Source organism: Chlorocebus sabaeus, chromosome 11 (assembly GCF_047675955.1).
Source record: "Chlorocebus sabaeus isolate Y175 chromosome 11, mChlSab1.0.hap1, whole genome shotgun sequence".
NCBI lineage: Eukaryota > Metazoa > Chordata > Mammalia > Primates > Cercopithecidae > Chlorocebus > Chlorocebus sabaeus.
The window spans coordinates 13,633,052-13,657,382 of NC_132914.1; the positions used below are offsets into that span (position 1 = coordinate 13,633,052).

General features: G+C 44.3%; 1 long non-coding RNA gene across 2 annotated transcripts; it reads left to right on the top strand.

Moving 5' to 3' along the window:
• LOC119621301 (uncharacterized) lies at positions 1 to 24,028 on the top strand. Of its 2 annotated transcripts, XR_012094456.1 has the most exons (3): positions 9 to 3,491; positions 5,839 to 6,123; positions 23,785 to 24,028. It is a non-coding gene; the product is annotated as an uncharacterized lncRNA (long non-coding RNA). The 2 variants fall into 2 exon arrangements; XR_005237851.2 differs by lacking the exon at positions 23,785 to 24,028 and having other exon boundaries at positions 1 to 3,491; positions 5,839 to 8,489.
• Positions 24,029 to 24,331: the final 303 nt, after the last annotated feature.

Sequence of the window (24,331 nt, forward strand, 5' to 3'; positions counted from 1 at the left end):
ACGTAAGGCTGACATTGGTTTTCTTGCAGGCTCCTCCTCCCCATCCCTTTGCCTCCCATCCTACCCTTTGCCATTTCTTTCTTTTCTTTTCTTTTCTTTTTTTGAGATGGAGTCTCACTCTGTTGCCCAGGCTGGAGTGCAGTGGCATAATCTTGGCTCACTGCAACCTCTGCCTCCCGGGTTCAAGCGATTGTCCTTGCCTCAGTGTCCTGAGTAGCTGGCATTACAGGTGTGCACCACCACACCCGACTACTTTTTTAATATTTTGGGTAGAGACAGGGTTTCACCATGTTGACCAGGCTGGTCTCACACGCCTGACCTGAAGTGATCCACCTGCCTCAGCCTCCCAAAGTGCTGAGGTTTCAGGTTTGAGCCATTGCACCTGGACCCCTTTGCCATTTCTAATCTGGGAATTATTTAGTTGCTGTGTTTTTGTTTTAATTCAAACAAACAAAAAGATTAACAGCTTACTGACATATTATTTACGTAGCATAGAATTCACCCATTTTAACTGTACAATTTGAAGAGTTTTAACACATTTAGGCAACCATCACCATAATCCAGTTTTAGAACATTTTTGTCACACCAAAAAGTTTCTTCATGCCCATTTGCTTTCTGTCCTTATTGTTTTCCCTTTTCTTGATTTTTTTCTTTTTCTGTTTTTTTTTTTTTTTTTAGTGATGGAGTCTTGCTATGTTGACCATACTGAAGTGCAGTGGCTGTTCACAGGCACAATCATAGTGTACATCAGCCTCCAATTCCTGGGCTCAAGTGATCTTCCTGCCTCAGCCTACTGAGTAGCTGGGACTACAGGTACAGGCTCTGCACCCAGGTCTCTTGTATTTTAGTTTTTATTTATTCAGTTAATTTATTTATTTTAAGACAGGGTCTCACTCTGTCACCCAGACTGGAGTGCAGTAGTGCAATCACGACTCACTGCAGCCTCGACCTCCTGGATTCGAGCCACCCTCTTACCTCAGTCCCCTGAGTAGCTGGGACTATAGGTGTGCCCCACCATGTCTGGCTAATTTGTGTATTTTTTGTAGAGATAGGATCTTGGCATGTTGCCCAAGCTTGTCTGAAACTCCTGGGCTCAAGCCATCTGCTCATCTTAGCCTCTCAAAGTGCTGGGATTACAGGCATGAGTTATTGCTCCTGGCTGTATTTTAATTTTTTAATAGATGGGTCTTACTATGTTGCCCAGGGTGGTCTCATCCTGGCCTCAGACAATCCTCCTGCCTCAGTCTCCCAAAGTTTTGGGATTATAGGCGTGACACACTGCATCCAGCCTCTTGTATTTTTTTTTAATTTTTTTTTAGCCAGAGTCTCATTCTGTCACCCAAGCTGGAGTGCAGTGGCATGATCTCGGCTCACTGCAACCTCCACCTCCCAGGTTCAAGCGATTCTTCTCTTTCAGCCTACAAATGTGCGCCACCACACCTGGCTGAATTTTTTTTTTTTTTTTTTTTGTATTTTTAATAGAGACTGGGTTTCACCACATTGGCCAGGCTGGTCTCAAACTCCTAACCTCATGATCCGCCTGCCTTGGCCTCCCAAAGTGCTGGGATTACAGGCGTGAACCACCACTCCTGGCCGTATTATTTTTTAGAGAGGAAAAAGAATAATGAATTCATACTGATATTTTCGACTCAGGTCTTCAGGTGTGGCATCTTCTTTTGCCACACCTTGTAAATCTGAGACAAATTGGTTGGCATTGAAGCTGAGCCTGGAATTTGCCAACATGTTAAATGGTGTGTGACCCTCTCACTTCCCTTTGGAAGAGTTACTGAAGTTGATGCTAACAATACTCATTTATCTTCTCCTCCAACTCTCTGCCAATTCACCTTGGAGTGGCTTGGCTCCATTTCCTTTTAATACCCTGATTTAGAAAAACGCGAATGCATATGAGACCGATCATAAAACGAGGATCAATCCTGCAAGATAGATGCCAAAACAAATGCAATGATGTCACATTAGGGTTTTCTAATTTAACTTGTATCAGATGCCAACATGCACAAAGTACTGTGCAGAGCCCAGCGTGAAGCAGAGTCCCTAGCTACAGGGGTTGCAGTGGGAATGTGGAGGCCAGAAAAACCCAGGGAATTGTATGATACAATCCCAGTGGTTGGGAGGAGGTTATTATGCAGAACAGTGACACTGAGCCATTCTGCATCCCTGTTGTGTAGATTTCTGATGAGGGCCCCTTCTTTTCATCTCTTGTTTTTCAAATTAGCTAGGAGACAGCAAATGGGGAATTCAGGAAATTTGCTTTAAGCCATTAGCTAGGTGGAGTAGAACGCACCCTTGCTTGACCTGGGCAGCACACGGCTGCTTGTGGTGTGGGGTGATATAGAGGAGACTTCAGAGGAATTGAGACAAGGCTGGGGAGATCCTGCTCAGTCCCAAGGGTGATGGCAGAACCCAAAAGTCCTTGACGATGTGACTGTGCTACATGTGGACTATGTCACAGTAGGTGGGTAAACTCTCTGTATTGTTTTTTTTTTTGGGTGGGGACAGAGTCTCATTCTGTCGTCCAGGCTGAAGTGCAGTGGTGTGATCTCGGCTCACTGCAGCCTCCATCTCCTGGGTTCCAGTGATTCTCCTGCCTCAACCTCCTGAGTAGCTGGGATTACCGGCACCCATCACGCCCAGCTAATTTTTGTATTTTTAGTAGAGACGGGTTCTCACCATGTTGGCCAGGCTGGTCTCACCATGTACCTTCCCTTAGGGTAAAATATAGTTATTCTGATGATTAAATTGAGGAAAGAGAGAGACCCTCTCATATTGTTTTATATTGTTTTATACTCAGTACCTGTTTTAAGAAAAAAACAAGGTAGCAAAACCAAAGACAGGCAGCCCAGTGCCAGGCCCAAAACCAGGCCTGGGTCTGCCTGGCCTAAACCCAGTAGTTAAAAATCAACTCACAACTTAGAAACTGATGTTATTCATAGATTCCAGGCATTGTATAGAGGAACACTGTGAAACTCCCTGCCCTGTTGTGTTTCTCTCTGACCACCGGTGCATGCATCCCGTGTCACGTACCCCCTGCTTGCTCAAATCAATCACGACGTTTTCATGTGAAATCTTTAGTGTTGTGAGCCCTTAAAAGGGACAGAAATTGTGCACTTGGGGAGCTCGGATTTTAAGGCAGTAGCTTGCCGATGCTCCCAGCTGAATAAAGCCCTTCCTTCTACAACTCGGTGTCTGAGAGGTTTTGTCTGCGGCTCGTCCTCCTTTTCTTGGTTCCCTGACCGGGAAGCGAGGTAACTGAAGGACGGCTGAGGCAGCCTCTTAGGAGGCTTAGGCCTGCCCTGTGGAGCATCCCTGCGGGGGACTCCGGCCAGCCTGAGTGACGCGATCCAAAGAGCAGGTAGGCAATTGTCCCGGTGGAACGCCTCAGAGCAGCGTGTAGCAGGCCCCCGCAGAGGATTAACATAGTGGCTGAACACCGGGAAGGAACTGGCACTTGGAGTCCGGACATCTGAAACTTGGTAAGACTAGTCTTTGGAACTTGCCCTGCTCCATTTGAGTGGAAGCGTGGCCTGATCACCCACGGTGTGCCTGGACCGGCACTTTTGTTCTGGTTTTGACTTGACTTGAATTGCTGGATACTTTGGTTTTGGTTTTGACTTGGCTTAAATCTCTTGGTACTCGGATTCTGAATTTCATGGTATTCTGATTTTGGTTTGGTATAAACGATAAAAGTGTGTGTGTGCCCTCTCTACTCGTTCTTTGTTTTGTGGTGAGTGTGTGTGTTGTGAGCATGGTATTTACTCTTGGGAAAACATGGGTCAGGCGCAAAGTAAGCCCACCCCATTGGGAACTACGCTAAAAAATTTCAAGAAAAAAAAAGTGGGGGGAGACTGAATTTATATAAAAAGAATGTTTATAATAAGTCAAAAAGTTGAGACATGTCAAAAAATTGTCTGCAAAAGTCGTAAAAGAAAAAAGTTATAAAAAATTTTTTTATGCAAAAAATGTATAATTTAAAAGTAATAAGGCCTCCTGAGTACTATTGAAGAAACAGTTATGTGCAAGGTGTATAAGAAAAGTAAAATATACCTTTGGTAAAAAGATTATAAGGAGGCATAAAAATGTGGATTTTTAATCTACATTAAAAGGTTAAAAAAATTATACTGTTTTAAAAGTTTAAGCAAGTTTAAAAACGTTAATTGTAAAGAAAATTCTGTGTGTAAACATATTAGCTAAAGTTAAAAAGGTATCATCCAGGTTTTCTGTGAACTGGACGTTAAAGTAAAATGCAACAGGTTTTTCTTAAAGCATCAACCTGCTCTTTAACAAAAATTATAAAAGGTTAAAAAGAGTCTATAAAATCTTACCTTACAGTCAAACATAAAAAATTGGATAAATATGTCTACAAGGTTTTATTAAAATTAAGTTTAACATTAATAACACACTAATATAAAGGTAAAATTTAGCTTATCTGGTATAAAAATCATATAAAAAGCATTATTAAATATAAAATGGTGTTTAGCTTTTTTTTTGGTCAAAAAACTAGTAAAAATAGGTACTAAAGGAAATGTTCATTTTACTAGAGGATCATAGAAGTTAAAGACTTAAAACAAACTTTGACAATTAAGACAGCATACCAAGATGCAAATGCCTGGTTGAAATGGATCAAATATTCCATCTGCATGTTAAACAAAAGCAATTGTTATGCTTGTGCACATGGCAGGCCAGAGGCCCTGACTGTCCTCTTCCACTAAGGTGGTCCTCCAGTAGACCAGGCGTGGACTGCATGGTACCTCTTTTCCAGGATTCTACAGCCTGGAGTAATAAGTCATGCCAAGCTCTCTCTGCTATCCCAAAGTCCCTGCAGGTCAGCCCCCGAGGGCCATCCAGCTTCGGTTTCCCAACACTAAGTTCACTTCGTGTCTCTCACGGCAAGGAGGAGACTTAGCATTCCTTGGAGACCTAAAGGGATGCGGTGAGCTTAAGAATTTTCAAGAGCTTATCAATCAGTCAGCCCTTGTTCATCCCCGAGCGGATGTGTGGTGGTATTGTGGTGGACCTTTACTGGGCACTCACCAAATAACTAGAGTGGCATTTGTGCTTTAGTCCATTTGGCTGTCCCTTTCACCCTGGCATTTCATCAATCAGAAAAAATATATAATAATAATAATAATAAGAAGAAGACATCATAAAGTGAGAGAAGCCCCTTATAGGTCTTTCAACTCTCACATCTATTTAGATGCAATTGGAGTCCCACAAGAAATACCAGATCAATTTAAAGCTTGAAATCAAATAGTTACAAGATTTAAATCAATATTTTGGTAGATGACAGTGAATAAAAATGTAATTAAACTACATCTATTACAACCAACAGCAATGAGCTTTTCATGAGTTGAAAAGAAAAACTCATGTTGGCCCCAGCCCTGAGGCTACCTGACCTGACAAAACTCTTTAAACTCTATATGTCAAAAAAAAAAAAAAAAAAAAAGGCAGTTGGAGTTTTAACCCAGACTGTAGGGCCCTGGCCAAGGCCAGTGGCCCATCTCTCAAAACAACTAGATGGGGTTTCCAAAGGCTGGCCCCCGTGTCCAAGGGCCCTGGCAGCAATGGTCATGTTAGCACAAGAAGCAGATAAGCTAACTCTTAAGCAAAACCTAAACATAAAGTCCCCCCATGCTGTGGTGAATTTTAATAAATACCCAAAGACACCATTAGCTAATAAATGCTAGACTAACTAGATACCAAAACTTGTTCTGTAAAAATCCCCGCTTAGCTATTGAAGTTTGCAACACCCTAAACCCGCCACCTTGCTCCTGGTATCAAAGAGCCCAGTTAAACATAACTGTGTAAAACTATTGGACTCAGTTTATTCTAGTGGGCCTAACCTCCGAGACCATCCTTAAACATCTGTAAACTGGGAGCTGTACGTGGATGGGAGCAGCTTCGCTAACCCCTGCAAAGTGACTCTGAAAAAGACAGCAAGCCCTGCTCCAGTCACACCCGGAAGCTGACTGGTCCACACGCCGCTGAAGCATGAGGAAACTCATCGTGGGACTCATTTTCCTTAAAATTTGGACTTGTACAGTAAGGACTTCAACTGACCTTCCTCAGACTGAGGGCTGTTCCCAGTGTATACATCAAGTCACTGAGGTAGGACAAAAGATTGCTACAGTTCTCTTATATTATGGTTATTATAAGTGTACGAGGACTCTGAAAGAAACTTGTTTGTATAATGCTATTCTATCCAAGGTATGTAGCCCAGGAAATAACCAACCTGATGCATGTTATGACTCATTTTAAGCCTCCCATGATCACATTTTTAAAATAAGACTAAGGACTGGTCCTTTTCTAAGTGACACAAGTAAAGTAATAGCTAGAACAGAAGAGGGGTCCCCAGAAATGTAACCTTAAAATTTGATGCCTGTGCCGCTATTAATAGTAAGCAGCATGGGATGGGATGCGGTTCTCTAGATTGAGAAAAATAAGCAGAAAATAAGTATATCTGTCAAGAATCATATTTTTGTGAAATGTGTCAATACTGGTCTTGTGTCATTTAGGCTACTTGAAAAAAAAATTAAAAATTAAAAAAATCCTGTTTGGCTCCAAAAAGGAACAGTCAGCCCCTCCTGCATGAGTGGGAGCTGCAACCCTTTAGAATTGGTCATCACAAACCCCTCAGACCCAAAATAGAATAAAGGAGAATACGTAACATTAGGCACTGATGAAAAAGGACTAGATCCTAGCGTAAGCATCCTAATAAAAGGAGAGGTTCAAAGATGCTCTCCAGAACCGGTATTTCAGACTTTCTATGATGAACTAAATGTGCCAGTACCTGAGATTCCAGGAAAAACTAAAAATTTGTTTTTGCAATTAGCCGAACATGTCGCCCAGTCTCTGAAAGTCACTTCATGTGATGTTTGTGGAGGAACCGTAACAGGAGATCAATGGCCATGGGAAGCCCAAGAATTAGTTCCTACAGACCCAGTTCCTGATGAATTCCCGGCCCAAAAGAACCACCCTGACAATTTTTGGGTTCTAAAAGTCTGAATTATTAGACAGTATTGCATAGCTAGAGAAGAAAAAAAATTCACTCATCCTGTAGGGCAGCTTAGTCGTCTTGAGCCAAAGCCGTATAATTATACCACAAAAACAGTTACTTGGTGGACTTCCAATTATACAGAAAGAAATCCATTCAGTAAATTTCCAAGGTTGCAGACTGTCTGGGCCCACCCAGAATTCCACCAGGACTAGACTGCCCCCACCGGGTTATACTGGACATGTAGACATAGAGCCTACGCTAAGCTGCCTGACCAGTGGACAGGCGGTTGTGTTATTGGCACTATTAAACCATCTTTCTTCTTACTGCCCATAAGAACAGGTGAACTTCTGGGCTTCCCAGTCTACGCTTCCCTCAAAAAATGAAGCATAGCCATAAGTAATTAAAAATATGATAAATGGCCCCCTGAAAGAATCATACAATACTATGGACCCGCCACTTGGGCACAAGATGGCTCATGGGGATATTGGACCCCCATCTACATGCTCAACTGAATCATATGGTTACAAGCTGTTTTAGAACTTATTACTAATAAAACTGGTCAAGGTGTGACTATTCTGGCCCAGCAAGAAACTCAGATAAGAAATGCTATCTATCAAAATAGATTTGCTCTCGACTACTTACTAGCAGCTGAAAGAGAGCTCTATAAGAAATTTAACCTTACTAATTACTGTCTACACATAGATAATCAAAGGCAAGTAGTTAAGACATAGTCACATGTGCCCATACAAGTATAGCACAAATTCGACCCTGAAGCCATGTTTAAAAATTAATTTCCAGCACTAGGAGGATTTAAAACTCTTATAATAAAAGTTATAAGAGTAATAAGAACCTACTTACTGCTCCTTGTCTGATATCTGTACTTCTCCAAATGATAAAAAGCTTTGTTGCTACCTTAGTTCACCAAAATGCTTCAACACAAGTGTACTATATGAATCACTATCAATTTATTGCACAAAAAGACATTAGCAAAAATAAGAGTGAGAACTCCCACTAATAAAAAGTGAGAGTCTCAAAAGGGGGGAATGAGGAAAGAGAGAGACCCTCTCATATTATTTTTATTGTTTTATACTCAGTACCTGTTTTAAGAAAAAAGGAAGCAAAACCAAAGACAGGCAGCCTGGCGCCAGGCCCAAAACCAGGCCTGGGCCTGCCTGGCCTAAACCCAGTAGTTAAAAATCAACTCACAACTTAGAAACTGATGTTGTTCATAGATTCCAGACATTGTATAGAGGAACACTGTGAAACTCCCTGCCCTGTTCTGTTTCTCTCTGACCACCAGTGCACGCAGCCCCTGTCACGTACCTGCTGCTTGCTTGAATCAATCACGACGCTTTCATGTGAAATCTTTAGTGTTGTGAACCCTTAAAAGGGACAGAAATTGTGCACTCAGGGAGCTCGGATTTTAAGGCAGTAGCTTGCCGATGCTCCTAGCTGAATAAAGCCCTTCCTTCTACAACTCGGTGACTGAGAGGTTTTGTCTACGGCTCGTCCTGCTACAGAATAATTCATGTGTAGTAGCTCCATGACTTATGATGGGGTTGCATCTAGAGAAACTCATGGTAAAGGAGAAAAATCCCAAATCAAGCCATGTTAAGTCGGGGACCAGCTGTGCTAATTGTAGACACTCAGTAAATGCTAACTCTGATGATGGTGGTGATCTCTGTTTCTTCGTCCTGAGAAATTTCTTTCTTCTTTTTTTTTTAAAGGCATGGTCTGGCTCTGTTGCCCAGGCTGGAGTGCAGTGGCATGATCTCAGCTCACTGCAACCTCCACCTCCCCGGCTCAAGCCATCTTCCCTCCCAAGTAGCTAGGACTACAAGCACACGCCACCACACCCGGCTAATTTTTTTTTTTTCTTTTGCAGAGATGGGATTTCACTATGTTGCCCAGGCTGGTCTTGAACTCGAGAGCTCAAGTGATCTGCTCACCTCGGCCTCTCAAAGTGCTGGGATTACTGGTGTGAGCCACCGTGCTGTCAGTCCTGAGAAATTTATAAGAGTACCCTGGTACCCGCTCTTTGGATCACTCAATTCTGAGGGTCGAAGTTTGTAATCAAAACCAAATTCCCTTCTTCTACATCTTTTCACTTGCATAGATCATCCTCCCACCTTCCTAGACTGCCTCCATCATTCAAAATAAAGTGAGTGTAGACGCAGACCGAACTCTGAAGTTCTCTCTGAATCAATCAACCAATATTTGCATCAGCAGCACGTTAGATGGCTAGTGATCTAACAGCTCTTGCCTTTAAGGAACTTTCAGTCTTACTTGGAGAGTTACAATTAAGAAGTGCACAATTAAAGAATAACTCAAAAAATTAAAGTGGAGTGATGATTATATGCCATAAGTAATTAAATAATAAACCAATAATGATTTGGTACTTAAGAGGTAATAATAAAATAACAGCTAATATTTCTGAGCCTATGCTATGTATCAAATGCTTTGTTCAGTGCTTTATATGCATGATTTGTTTAATTCAATCTGCACAAGAGTCCTCTAAGGTAGCTACTATTAGCATCTCCCTTTTCAGAAGAGGAAGCTAAAATTCAGACAAGTAGCTTGCTTGAAATCACACAGCTGATAAATCGAGGAACGTGGAACACAGACAACACGTAGTATATTAGTCCATTCTCACATTGCTATAAGAAAACTACCTGAGACTGGGTAATTTATAAAGAAAAGAGGCTTAATTGACTCACAGTTCCACTGGCTGTATAAGAAGCATGGCTGGGGAGGCCTCAGGAAACTTGCAGTCAAGGTGGAAGGTGAAGGGGAAGCAGGCATGTTCTTCATGGCTGGAGCAGGAGGAAGAGAGAGCAAAGGGGGAAGTGCTACACAGTTTCAAACAACCAGATAAGGCCAGGTGTGGTGGCTCACGCCTGTAATCCCACCACTTTGGGAGGCTGAGACAGGTGAATCACCTGAGGTCAGGAGTTCGAGGCCAGCCTGGGCAACATGGTGAAACCTTGTCTCTACTAAAAACAAAAATTAGCAAGGTGTGGTTGCAGGCATCTGTAATCCCAGCTATTCAGGAGGCTGAGGCAGAATTGCTTGAACCCTGGAGGTGGAGATTGCAGTGAGCTGAGATCAGGCCACTGCACTCCAACCTGGGCGACAGAGCAAGACTCTGTCTCAAAAAACAAACACACAGGCCGGACGCGGTGGCTCAAGCCTTTAATCCCAGCACTTTGGGAGGCTGAGACGGGTGGATCACGAGGTCAGGAGATCGAGACCATCCTGGCTAATACGGTGAAACCCCGTCTCTACTAAAAAATATACAAAAAAAAAAAAAAAAACTAGCGCAGCAAGGTGGCGGGCGCCTGTAGTCCCAGCTACTCGGGAGGCTGAGGCGGGAGAATGGCGTAAACCCGGGAGGCGGAGCTTGCAGTGAGCTGAGATCTGGCCACTGCACTCCAGCCTGGGTGACAGAGCAAGACTCCCTCTCCAAAAAAAAAAAAAAAGAAACACACACAAAAAACCAACCAGATCTCATGAGAGTTTATTCATTATCACGAGATCATGGGGGTGAGGGGAATCCGCCCCCATGATCCAATCCCCTCCAACCAGGCCCCTCCTCTAACACTGGGGATTACAATTTTAACATGAGATTTTGATGGGGACACAAATCCAAACCATATTACATAATAAATGAGTACAGAGGTAGCAGATGTTAATGTCAGCTTAAGTTGAGGTTAGCCACAAATTCTCACCTTTTTTCCAGAGTTCCCCATCAGGTGGAACAAAGCTTGTCCTGTTACCTCCCCTCAAACACAAACCAGCAACCAATTCACCACCCATCCACCCTTCAGTGTCTTCTCATTGCTCTTTAGAGAAAGGCATGGCCTGGCAGGCTCTGCATGGTGCCACCAGCCTATCCAGCTCCTGTCTCTCCTGCATTTACTTCCCTACTGGCTGCTTTCACTCTTTAAGCTCCTGCCTACCCCAGGGCCTTTGCACATGCCATTTTTCCTACCTCCTCTGCTCTTCTGCCCTCTTCATCTAGGCAACTTCTACTCATCCTTCAGATCCCAGGTCAAGCATCTCCTTCTTCAGGGAAGCTTTGCCTGATATCCCTGATGGGGTCAAATCCTCCTCTTAGAGGCTATCACCACATGCTGCATCTCTATTTTGTAACACTTGTCTCAGTATTACATTAGTCTGGTTCTTTGATTGATATCTATTACTCTTACTAGATTATAAGCCCCAGAAAGAATGAGACTGAAGCTATTTTTACTCATCATTGTGTTTTCAGCACCAAGCAAAGTGCCTAACACATAATAGGCACTCAATAAATATTTGTGGAATAAACTGAGGAATAAGTAAAGAAGACAGAAGATTTAAAACATGAAGGGGCCTACAGATGGGAAAGGGCTGGGGAGGGAAGAGGAGGTGTTCAAGAGAGGGAACTGAAACCAACGAGGCTACTTGTAAGTGATCTTGGAGTGTACATGAGCAGAACACAGACAAACCCCCGAAGCGGCAGTCCGTAGATCCATAGAGATGGTGTCAATGCCTGCTGAGTTGGTTAGCCTATCCCACACTTCTATTCATTGTTAAAGGCATCTCCACATGTAGGTAACCGCTCACTAAATTATGCTTTTGCTCAGGAAGTGCCTTTGCAGAAATTCTCCCTTTGCCACTTCTGAAATGTGTAGACAACTCCTCAACCAAGACTCGGAGGCTGGTACCAACATCCAGAATGTTCTGGGCCTCAAAAAAAAAAAAAAAAAAAAAAAAAAAAAAAGGTTAAATAAATAAGAGAAAAACTCCTGAAAGTTCTGGGTCTCTAGCTTTCCTGCTTCCCAGCCAGTCCTTGGTGAGGAAGCAGGTGCCGCACAGGGTTTATTCTTGCTTAAGGGAAATGAAGCACAATCTTGTGCTCTGTCATGCATAGAATTGTACCCCCTCCACAATAAATGTTCAAGCCCTAGCCCCCAGTACTTGTGGACGGGACCTCATTTGGAAATAGGTCTTTGCACATGTACACAAGTTACAATGGAGTCATACTGGATTAGGGTGGGCCTTAATCCAATAACTGCTGTCCTTCTAAGAGAGATTTGGTTGGGAGGCCGAGGCGGGTGGATCACGAGGTCAAGAGATCGAGACCATCCTGGCCAACATGGTGAAACCCCGACTCTACTAAAAATACAAAAATTAGCTGGGAGTGGTGGCATGCACCTGTAATCCCAGTCACTCGGGAGGCCGAGGCAGGAGAATCACTTGAACCCAGGAGGCGGAGGTTGCAGTGAGCCGAGATCCCACCATTGCATTCCAGCCTGGTGACAGAGCAAGACTCCATAAAAAAAAAAAAAAAAAAAAAAAAAAAGAGATTTAGACACAGAGACAGAAGACAAAGCCATGTGATGGCAAAGGCAGAGACTGGAGGGATGCATCTATAAGCCATGAATGCCAGTTCTTGCTGGCAGCCACCAGAAGCCAGGAAGATGCAAGGGAAGGGCCTCCCCTGGTGCCTTCAGAGATATCATAGGCCACTGACACCTTGATTTTTGACTTCTGGCCTCCAGATTGTGAGAGACCAATTTATGTTTTAAGCCATCCAGGTTTGTGGTAAATTTGTTACTGCAGCCCTAGGAAATGAATCCACACTTTCTGCTTTGTTTTTGTTTTTGTTTTGACACAGAGTCTTGTTCTGTTGCCTAGGCTGGAGTGCAGTGGTGCGGTCACAGCTCATTGCAGCCTTGACCACCTGGGCTCAAGTGATCCTCCTGCCTCAGCCTCCTGAGTAGCTGAGACCATAGGCGTCCACCACTACACCCAGCTAAATCCATCCTCTCAGAAGACAGAGTTACCGTTGAAGCTCAGATAGGAAAACTCATCTAGGATACAAACAAAGAGACCCAGTTTTTTTAACCAAGTTTCTGTAGAATAGAGCAAAGAAAACTAGATGCAGTGGCAAAATAGACTCTAGAAATAGCAGACACTCTTGACATTGGAGTGTACAATTATTGTAAGGTGCATTGCTACATATAGACACTTATGTCCGGATTAACTAAGAAATACTCAAGGAGAAGTAGGAGGTAGTTTAGGTTGAAATTGTATTTAGCTGGATAAAGCAGGTAGGTAGAACAAATGATGACAAAAACACATGAAATCACTGAGGAGAGCTAGGACATTCTGGGATCTGTCTTCCAACTTTAGGTTGCCGCCAGGCGGGGTAAACCTGAGTACCTAAAATCCATGCCCACTTCTTTGTACTGTGTCAGATACAGAGTACAGAGCCCTGGTGCAAAAGTCTTACCAACAATAATTTTCATTTTTTTGTTTTGTTTTTTGGAATAAGAGGGAAAGAGTATATGTTTATTCTTTTATCCACATAGAATATTCTTTTTTTTTTTTTAGACAGAGTCCCCCTCTTGTCACCCAGGCTGGAGTGCAGCGGTGCAATCTGGGCTCACTGCAACCTCTGCCCCCCGGGTTCAAGTGATTCTCCTGTCTCAGCCTCCCGAGTATCTGGGATTACAGGCACATGGCACCACGCCTCGCTAATTTTTGTTTGTTTAGTAGAGATGGGGTTTCACCATGTTGGCCAGGCTGGTCTCAAACTCCCAACCTCAGATGATCCGCCCACCTCGGCCTCCCAAAGTGCTGTGATTACCAGGCTCACCAGGGGTGAGCCACCGCACCCGGCCAGAATATTCTTAAAATTAGGTGGGTGTGGTGACGGGCACCTGTATCCCAGCTACTCAGGAGGCTGAGACAAGAAAATCACTTGAACCCAGGAGGTGGAGGTTGCAGTGAGCCGAGATCACACCACTGCACTCCAGCCTGGACAACAAGAGCGAGACTCCATCTCAAAAAAAAAAAAAAAAGTATTCTTAATATGTTTTCCTTTCATATGTAGGTACTGTGTGCTAGTTATCAATGTATGGCCCCTCAGCCCCAAATTCACCATTCAGTACTTGTTCTGCAATAATGGATTGGACGCTAAGCATTTCTATTCTGTGGTGAAACTGATGCTAAGTTGTCCCAGTAGAAGACAATGGAGGGAAATTGCAGGCTTCCCTTCTTAGTTCTGGTGTGTTGCATTTTTCTTTTTGTTACTCTTCCTGCATGAGTGATCAGTGGTTCGGGTCTGTGAGGATATCTAATGGTGCACTGACCCCACTTCATGTCCAAAATGTGCAGTCTTTCAGTGACCATGCACCTCCAACCCAGGCCCACAGACCACCTTCCTCTGGCACTCTGATGCGGATGCTGCAAGCTGCAGGCCTTGCCCCTGCATTGGTGCCCTGACTCCTCCTGCACTGCTGCCCCGTAGCCTCAGCTCACCTGCCCCCCAGGCTCAGCTCACCTGCCCCTGGACGATTGTTTCCTGATTGCCCCAGGACTGTGGGCCACCTCTGGCCTGGGCACCTTACTTCTCTGCCATCCAGTGGGCTGCAACCATACTTTCTCCAAAGAGATTTGGACCTCAGTCTTAGGAGGGAGCCTTCCCCCTGAGTATGTCTTTCCTTGGACACTCTCCCTCAGCCCTGAAGTTCCTTTAGCATTCTCTCATAGTTATGCTCCTATTCTAGCTTCATAATTACTTGAATTAGATGTCCTCCATTTAAATTACTCTGTGGTTTCTGCCTCCTGATTGTACCCAGACTGACATAGGTATATTCTCTCCTTGACAGAAAGCAAAAATGTAGGGACTTCTCAAAGAAGAAATGCAAGGACTTTCTTCAAAGAACTAGAAAGTTTCTTTGAATAAGTCTCTTAACATCTAGTTTGATCTCCCCAGTTGAAATTCCTGTCATCCATGAATTGCAAATATTCAGTAATGGCCTTGAAGGGATCTAGATGTGTGGCTCCCATTCTGCCCCACGTACTGGATAGTTGTCTCTGCTCTATTTCCTCCACCAGCTGATCTAAACTTTCAAAGGTTATTCACATATATATGTAACAATTGGAAGACAGACTTTGTGTGGCCATGAGAGTCTTCTCTCTGGCCAGTAAGACAAGCCACACTTCTCCTATCTGAAAAAGATCATCCCTGTGTTTGTGTTATAGGAAATGTTGAACAAAGTGTTGAATACAGGAGAATGATTTCCATCAGAAACAACTGTGTTGCCAGTATCATTAGGATGGTTGGGAAAAGCAAATGAGATTCTCTAGATAAAATGCTCAGCCTAGTCCTGACACTTTATATGTGCTCAGGTCTTATGAGTTCTTCTATTCATTCATTCATTCACCCATTCATTCATTCATTCATTCATTTCATACTTAGCAGCTACCATATACAGGTGCTTTTGTCAGCATGGGGATATGAGGATAAACAAGACTCATTCTCTGCCCTCACGGAGAGGCCAGTTCAGTCTCCTATTTAGTATAAGCCGGAGTGTAAGAGTCAGTCCCTCTCTTCATTTTTTTAATATATAGAAGGATATGGGCTTTCAAGTAAGCGAAATATAATTAATAACTTAGTTATACAATGTAAAGCATTGAGGTAAGTTCACATGTCTAAAGGGACACATCTTCTGTTGTAGTTTGGCGTGAGCTTTGACAAGCCCTGATTATTATTAGACCAGATTCTCTTTCTATAATTAGCTATAAATATATTTAGTCACATGTGATATATAGATATATATATAATATAGATATATAAATTAGGTAGAGAATGTTACCATACAGTAGGCTACTGATAAACATTACAAACAGTACTTAATTTAAGCTTTATAACTATTTGTATTTATTTATTTATTTGAGATGGAGTTTCACTTTTGTCGCCAAGGCTGGAGTGCAGTGGCACGATCTCGGCTCACTGCAACCCCTGCCTCCCGGGTTCAAAGGATTCTCCTGCCTCAGCCTCCCAAGCAGCTGGGATGACAGGCGCACGCCACCATGCCCAGCTAATTTTTGTATTTTTGGTAGAGATGGGGTTCGCCATCTTGGCCACGTTAGTCTCAAACTCCTGACCTCAGGTGATCCACCCGCCTCGGCCTCCAAAAGTGCTGAGATTACAGGCGTGAGCCACCGTGCCCGGCGAGACCCTCATCTCTTAAAAACAAATAGTTATGCAGGGTTCCTTATCAGGTATTATACTCACTACCTAGGTGATGGAATAATTCATACACCAAACCTTGGTGACATACAATTGACCCATATAACAGACCTGTACATGTACCCCCTGAACCTAACATAAAAGTCAGGAAAAATGAAGAGTCTCTCTGGAGCAAATCACACACTGTAAGAAGTACTTCATGTGGTGAAGAAGCCAAGTGAGCCACATGGAAAAGCTACCTGGAGCTGGAGATATGCTCAGTCAAGTCTTCAGCTGGGCTCGTCATCCCCAGCTAGGTGGCTCAGGCCTGTAATCCTAGCACTTTGGGAGGCCAAAGTGGGCGGATCACCTGAGGTTGGGAGTTCGAGACCAGCCTGACCAACATGGTGAAACCCTGTCTCTACTAAAAACACAAAATGAGCCGGGTGTGGTGGCCCATACCTGTAATCCCAGCTACTAGGCAGGCTGAGGCAGGAGAATCACTTGAACCTGGGAGGCGGAGGTTGCGGAGAGCCGAGATCACGCCATTGCACTCCAGCCTAGGCAACAAGTATGAAACTCCGTCTCAAAATAATAATAATAATAATAATAATAATAATAATGATAATGATAATACCAGATAGGTGATTTTTCAACTCATGTCCCTACTACAAGCCCTCCCCACTAGTAGTCTCCATAAAGATTGTTGCCTTTTTTTTTTTTTTGAGACAGAGTTTTGCTCTTGTTGCCCAGGCTGAAGTGCAATGGAGTGATTTTGACTCACTGCAACTTCTGCTTCCTGGGTTCTGTTCTCCTGCCCCAGCCTCCCAAGTAGCTGGGATTACAGGCAGCTGCCACCATGCCTGGCTAAGGTTTTTTTTTTTTTTTTTTTTTTTTTTTCGTATTTTTAGTAGAGACGGGGTTTCACCATGTTGGCCAGGCTGATTTCGAACTCCTGACCTCAAGTAATCTGCCCACCTCGGCCTCCCAAATCGGTAAGATTACAGGCGTGAGCCACTGTGCCTGGCCATGTTGACATCTTTATGTTCATGTTTACTCACTGTTTAGCTCCCACTCACAAGTGAAAACATTGTATTTGGTTTCCTGTTCCTGTGTTAATTTGCTTAGGATTATGGCCTCCAGTTCCATCTACGTTGCTGCAAAGGACATGATTTCTTTCTTTTTTATGACTGCATAGTATTCCATGGTGTAGATGCACCATATGTTTTTTATCTAGTCCACTGCTGATGGGCATCTAGGTGGATCCCATGTCTTTACTATTGCGAATAGTGCTGTGATAAACATGTGCGTGCATGAATCTTTTTGGTAGAATGATTTATTTTCCTTTGGGTATACAGCTGGTAGTGGGACTACTGGGTAGAATAGTAGTTCTCAGGTTCTTTTATTTTTTGAGACAGAGTTTCACTCTTGTTGCCCAGGCTGGAGTGCAATGGCACAATCCTGGCACTCTGCAACCTCCGCCTCCCGGATTCAAGCGATTCTCCTGCCTCAGCCTCCTGAGTAGCTGGGATTGCAGTTGCCTGCCTCCACGCCCAGTTAATTTTTGTATTTTTAGTAGAGACGGGGTTTCACCATGTTGGCCAGGCTGGTCTCGAACTCCTGACCACAGGTGATCTGCCCGCCTCTGCCTCCCAAAATGCTGGGATTACAGGTGTGAGCACCGCACCTGGCAGTTCTGAAGTTCTTTTAGAAATCTCCACACTGCTTTCCATAGTGGCTGAACTAATTTACATTCCTACCAGCAGTGTGTAAGCATTCCCTTTTCTCTGCAACCTCGCCAGCATTTGTTGTTTTCTGACTTTTTAATAATAGCCATTCTGCCGGGTGTGGTGGCTCATGGCTATAATCCCAGCACTTTGGGAGGTGGAGGCGGGTGGATCACCTGAGGTCAGGAGTTCGAGACCAGCCTGACGAACATGGTTAAACCCCACCTCTACTAAAAATACAAAAAAACTAACCAGGCGTGGTGACGTGTGCCTGTAATCCCAGCTATTCGGGAGACTGAGGCAGGAGCATCGCTTGAACCCAGGAGGCGGAGGTTGCACTGAGCCAAGAATCAGCCTGGGCGACAAAAGTGAGACTCTGTCTCAAAAAATATATATATCCACATATATATATAATAATAGCCATTCTGACTGGTATAAATTGGTGTCTCCTTGTGGTTTTGATGTGCATTTCTCTAATGATTAGTGATGTTGAGCATTTTTTCATATATTTGTTGGCCACATGTATGTCTTCTTTTGAGAAGTATCTGCTGATATCCTTTGCCCATTTTTAAAGGGGTTGTTTATTTTTTGCTTATTGGATTGTTTAAGTTCCTTATAGATCCCCAGAATGACTTTTCCAAGAGACTTGGGCGGAAATCGCAAGGCTTTTTATGACCTAGCCCTGGAATTTATTCAGCATCCTTTCTGCTGTATTCCATGGTGAGTCACAGGGTCAAATGAGATTCAGTATCCGAGAGAACTACGTAAGAGCATGGTTGTTGGAAGACATCATTCAGTGGGTGCTGTCTTTGGAGACTAGCTGCCATTGAGGGGAAATAGCAGCCTAGCAAGGGAAACCTCAGAGGAGGAGATGTTTACAGGGGAACTCTCAGACGAGGAGGAGGAGTTAGCCAAGTGAAGAATGGGGGAGAAAAGGAAGGGTCTTCCAGGCGGAGGGAGCCTCTTGTACAAAGACCCAGAGAGAAGGAGTGAGGGCAGGGTAAGCAGGTTGTATTCAGGTTCTACACCTTTTACTTGTTGAGTGACTTTGGATAGTTATTTCACCTTTCTTTGTCTGTTTTCTCATCTGTGAAATGGAGATAATTATAGTTAATATCTAGTAGAGTTGTAAAGATTAAATAAGTTAATGCAGAGTCTTTTATTAATCTATTTTTATTAGTCTTTCTTTTTCAAACACCAACTTGAATCAGAAGGAAGAGTTTTTTACAAACCTGATACATAGCAAACAATAGATGTTGGTCATTGTTGCTATTATTAGTATTATACAGGGAGCCATGGGTATGTAAATATATAACTGGAACATAGAATTTAAGACAGTGAATGGAGAGGCCAGGCGCAGTGGCTCACGCCTATAATTCCAGCACTTTGGGAGGCCGAGGTGGGCGGATTGCTTGAGGTCACGAGTTCAAGACCAGCCTGGCCAACATGGTGAAATCCGTCTTTACTAAAAATACAAAAATTAGCTGGGCATGGTGGCATGTGCCTGTAATCCCAGCTACTCAGGAGGCTGAGGCTGGAGAATTGGTTGAACCTGGGAGGCGGAGATTGCAGTGAGCCGAGATCGTGCCACCGCACCCCAACTTGGGAGATAGAGTAAGGCTCAGTCTCAAAAAAAAAAAGGGGGGGTGAATGGAGAGACAGATATCATTCTGGAATGGTAAACAGGGGCCAGATCACAAATGACTTTGTAAGCTGTACATGGATGTCTGAACTTGTCCTAGAGTAAATGAAGAGAGGTTGTAGATTTTTGTTTGTTTTTGAGACAGGATCTTGTTTTGTCACCCAGGCTGCAGTGCAGTGGCGTAAGCACGGCTCACTACAGCCTCGACCTCCTGGGCTCAAGCCATCCTCCCGACTCAGCCTCCTGAGTAGCTGGGACTATAGGTGAGCACTACTATGCCCAATTAACTTTTTACTTTTTGTAGAGACAATATCTAACTATGTTGCCCAGGCTGGTCTCAAACTTCTGGGCTCAAGTGATCCTCTTGCCTTGGTCTCCCAAAGTGCTGGGATTACAGATATGAAGCCACTGGGCCGGGCTGAGAGGTATGGATTTTAAGCAGGAGAGTTGAGCAGATTTAGGGTTTTAGGAGGATCTCTACACAAAAGGCTTCTAGAGTGGGGAATGCTTGGGAGAGAAGAAAAACTAGAGACACAGAAATCAGCTGGAAGCCACTGGGGTGGTCCAGGAGAGGCTTGTGGGGGCTGGGCCTGAGGTTGTGCTGAGGGTGATGGAGAGGTGGACCTGCTAAAGGTCACAGTGCTGGTTAGAGACGGACCAGGGGCTGCTGACTAATTATGTAAAACTTTCCTGCCAGGAAATTAGCCTTTTTTTCTTGTTTATTTAAGCATGAATTTAATATATGTGCTACTTGATAGAGACAGATAAGTAACTACCAGTAACTGGGCAGAGATGGTTAGCTGGGAGGTATGGATTTCATTTCCATTACTAATGCCTGCAACTGCTGATAATAGATGTGCCCCAGGAATTGCTGCAAGGGAAATGGAGCAAGGTGAGCCATTCTCTTTGAAGGAGTTTTTTCCAGCTCTACCGGTTTATGTTTATAGGGTCACACCCTACCTTCTTATAACTGCCTCATTTGTTCTCCTTTGGGTCAGGCTGAAAGTGTTTATTTGCTTTATCTGGTTTTATTGGCATGGAAAACTCTAGCAAGATGTGATTGGCCACTCTGTGGGGGCATCACTGGCCTTTCAAGCTGTGTTTCTCAAACATTCTCTGTGGATGCAGGTTGGTTGTGACATCTGCATTCTTGGAAGGTGCAGGCCTGGATCCAGGCTGATGGGTGGAGAGGAGGAGTTTCGTGGAGCCTGATGAGATGAGACACCTGGGGACAGGTGACCCCAGCGGCTGCCACTTGCAGGAGAGAGCTTCCGAGGAAAGACATCTGACATGGCAGGGTGACTGCTGGGACTGTGGGCAAAGCATCAGCTCAGCGGTGTTCTCATCCACCCAATTAGGTGACCCTGAAGGTCTATGATTATAATCTAAACGATCCCTGAAAGGATCTACACCAATCTCTTCGCTGGTCCATGAACCTACTAGGCTTGTTCCTGATTCCATGTGGGAATTTGATTGATAAAGTCGTATGCATTCTTGAGTCACCCCCATCACGCACCCTCTACTCCCTTCGAAGAACCACAGAGGGAAGAATAGACACCAGTATAGCTCACACTGACTCACTTCTGTGTTCAACACATTGCTCCTCTTAGTCTCCCAGCTTTTCTAGAAGCCCTCTGAGGGATTTTTTTTTTCCTTTTCTTTTTGAGACAGGGTCTCTGTTGTCCAGGCTGGAGTACAGTGGCATGCTCTCAGCTTACTGCAACCTCTGCCTCCTGGGCTCAAGTGATCCTCCTACCACAGCCTCCTGAGTAGCAAGACTTCAGGTGTGCACTACCACGCCTGGCTAATTTTTGTGTTTTTACTAGAGACGGGGTTTCACCATGTTGCCTAGGCTGGTCTCAAACTCCTGACCTCAAGTGATCCGCCTGCCTCAGCCTCCCAAAGTGCTGGGGTTACAGGCGTGAGCCACTGCACCTGGCCCTTCTGAGGGCTTTTTATTCCTTCTATGTTCTCATAATTCCTCTCAGAGTTTTTAGGTGACCTCCATTCATTGACAGATCCAGAAGTTTGGAAGATGTGTCAGCCTGAATTGACAAATTGGGAAGCCGAAGAGGAAGGGTTTAGTCACCTGCCCAAGATTGTGAGAATTGGCAGTTATTCACCAGACAACCAGGAACAGTCCTAGAGTTAAACATTTTACATACATTTGTTGTTTAATCCTTTCAACAAAGCCTAAGAGGTAGAAGGTCTCTGTCACACGCGTCTGTGTGAAGAGAACACCAAACAGGCTTTGTGTGAGCAATAAAGCTTTTTAATCACCTGGGTGCAGGCGGGCTGAGTCCGAAAAGAGAGTCAGCGAAGGGAGATAAGGGTGGGGCCGTTTTATAGGATTTGGGTAGGTGAAGGAAAATTACAGTCAAAGGGGGGTTGTTCTCTGGCAGGTGGGAGTGGGGTTCACAAGGTGCTCAGTGGGGGAGATTTTTGAGCCAGGATGAGCCAGGAAAAGGACTTTCACAAGGTAATGTCATCACTTAAGGCAAGGACCGGCCATTTTGACTTCTTTTCTGGTGGAATGTCATCAGTCAAGGCGGGGCAGGGCATTTTCATCTCTTTTGTGATTCTTCAGTTACTTCAGGCCATCTGGGCATATACGTGCAAGTCACAGGGGATGCGATGGCTTGGCTTGGGCTCAGAGGCCTGACAGTCTCATTATCCCCATTTTGTAGCAGAGGAAATTGAAGCTTACAGTTTTTAAATAACCCCACTGCACTCCATGTCAAACTCAGAATTAAACCCAGTCTTATTCCTAACTGCTTCTCATTTTCAGCACTTCCTACATTGTACTACAGCTTCACCTACCTGCCTTCTCTGCTTATCTTTTCTAAAGGCAGGAATAATACTTTTTATTTTAATCAGGACCTAGCACAGAACCTGATCCATAGTTGATGTTTGATGAATGATTATTAACCAAATGTGAAAAGAATAAAGAGCTGGTGATAAAGCTAACTTCTAGTCCAGGTATGCACTGCCTCCCTGCAGAGACCAGCTTGGCCTGCTCCCTTTCAGAATGGGATCTCATAGGAGCCTTTTCTCTGTTCAAAGTGACACCATCAGACCCCATGTATGGGGAACAATGTTACTTCCTGGTTTCCTTTAAAAGCCCTTTGGGACGAGACTGGTGGTCCAGTGAGCGGGCATCAGTCTTGGGGAGCCTCTTCAGCCCTGCAGGGTTGGGGCCTCCTTTCTGGCTCTCCTCCGTGGCACAGAGCTCCACTTAGAATCCACAGGAACCCTTGGAGGGCGTGAACATCAGCCGCCATCGAAAGTGGTGATGACCAGCCTAGTCTCTGGCTGGAGAAACTTGGAGTTGATTCTGGTTCTCTTGGGCCAGATATTAACCTTATGAAGCCTCAGTTTCCTCCCTATAATGTGGGGATACATAACAATATTCATTTCATCCAGTTGCTGTGAGGATTGAATGAGAAAATGCATGCCCAGCCCTCATCACAGCGTGAGGTGAATGACAGCTCTGGTAACTGGCGATTTGAAGGCCTGAGATAGGAATGTGAAAGAGGAACTAATAATAACATCAGGCACTGCAGGGCGCTTTGCCAATCACTCTATTTTTTTTTTTTTTTTTTTTTTTTGAGTCAGAGTCTCGTTCTGTGGCCCAGGCTGGAGTGCAGTGGTGCAATCTCGACTCACTGCAACCTCCACCTCCCGGATTCAAGCAATTCTCCTGCCTCAGCCTCCCAAGTAGCTGGGATTACAGGTGTGCACCACCATGCCCAGCTAATTTTTGTATTTTTAGTAGAGATAAGAGTTTCTCCATATTGGCCAGGCTGGTCTTGAACTCGTGACCTCAAGTGATCTGCCCGCCTCAGCCTCCCAAAATGCTGGGATTATAGGCGTGAACCACCACACCCAGCCATGCCAATCACTCTTTGTTTCCTGCATCTTAAAGCAACACTGTCAAACAGTTGGAGTTGATTTTCTAGGCCTTTCTGTTTTCCCCCTCCTGCTTGCCATTGCAGGGCCTCCTCTGGTCACTCGTACCCGTGAGAGGTCAGGCTCCTTAAGGAAGTAGCACAGCAGAACATCAGATTGAAACTGCCTTTGCAAAAGTATGACTGAGACAGTGAAGGAGATCAAACTTAACTGAGTCCATCTTGCTCCTAACCTCCACACTGTGTTTATTCATTCCTGGGTGTAGGCTGAACTAACTTTGGGAGAAACTTAGTTTATAGTTTAAACAAAGATGGTAACAGCCCTTTCCCAAAGCAGACCTCCTTCTTGCCTGGGGACCAGATTGCCTTTGTAGGACGAACATTAGCCACAAGATTAGAAATTATGGTTTAGAAGTCACGCAGCTGGAGGCTACAAGATTCTAACCCTCCCCTAAACTGCTCCTAAGATCAGCGTTTGACTTGTTTTGCAGACCCTGCACTTGATGGATCAGCTGGTCCCACCCAGATCAATAAACGGGCTCATCTGATCTTGCGGTCCCCACCCAGAACTGACTCTGCAAGAAGACAGCTCTGACTCCCTATGATTTCATCTCTGACCAATCAGCACTCTGGCTCGCCCGCTTCCCCTCATCTGCCAAATTATCCTTAAGAATTCTGCTCCCCAAATGCTCAGGGAGGCTGATTTGATTAAGAATAAAACTCCAGTCTCCTTCACAGCCGGCTCGGCATGAATTACTCTTTCTCTATTGCAGTTCCCCTGTCTTGGTGAATCGGCTCTGTCTGGGCAGCGGGCAAGGTGAACCTCTTGGGTGGTTACAGTAAGAGAGAGGGGACTTAACTTTTTGTGTATGTTTTAAATTAGTTCTATTTGTATGTTCATTCTTTTTTCTAGTGTCTTGTCTTTGGGCTTATTTTATAATTTAAATCTGTAAAGCGGTCACTGTGAACCTGCAGTGAGTTGAAGAAGCCCTTAAAACATCTCCTCTGGGCTGGGCACGGTGGCTCACTCCTGTAGTC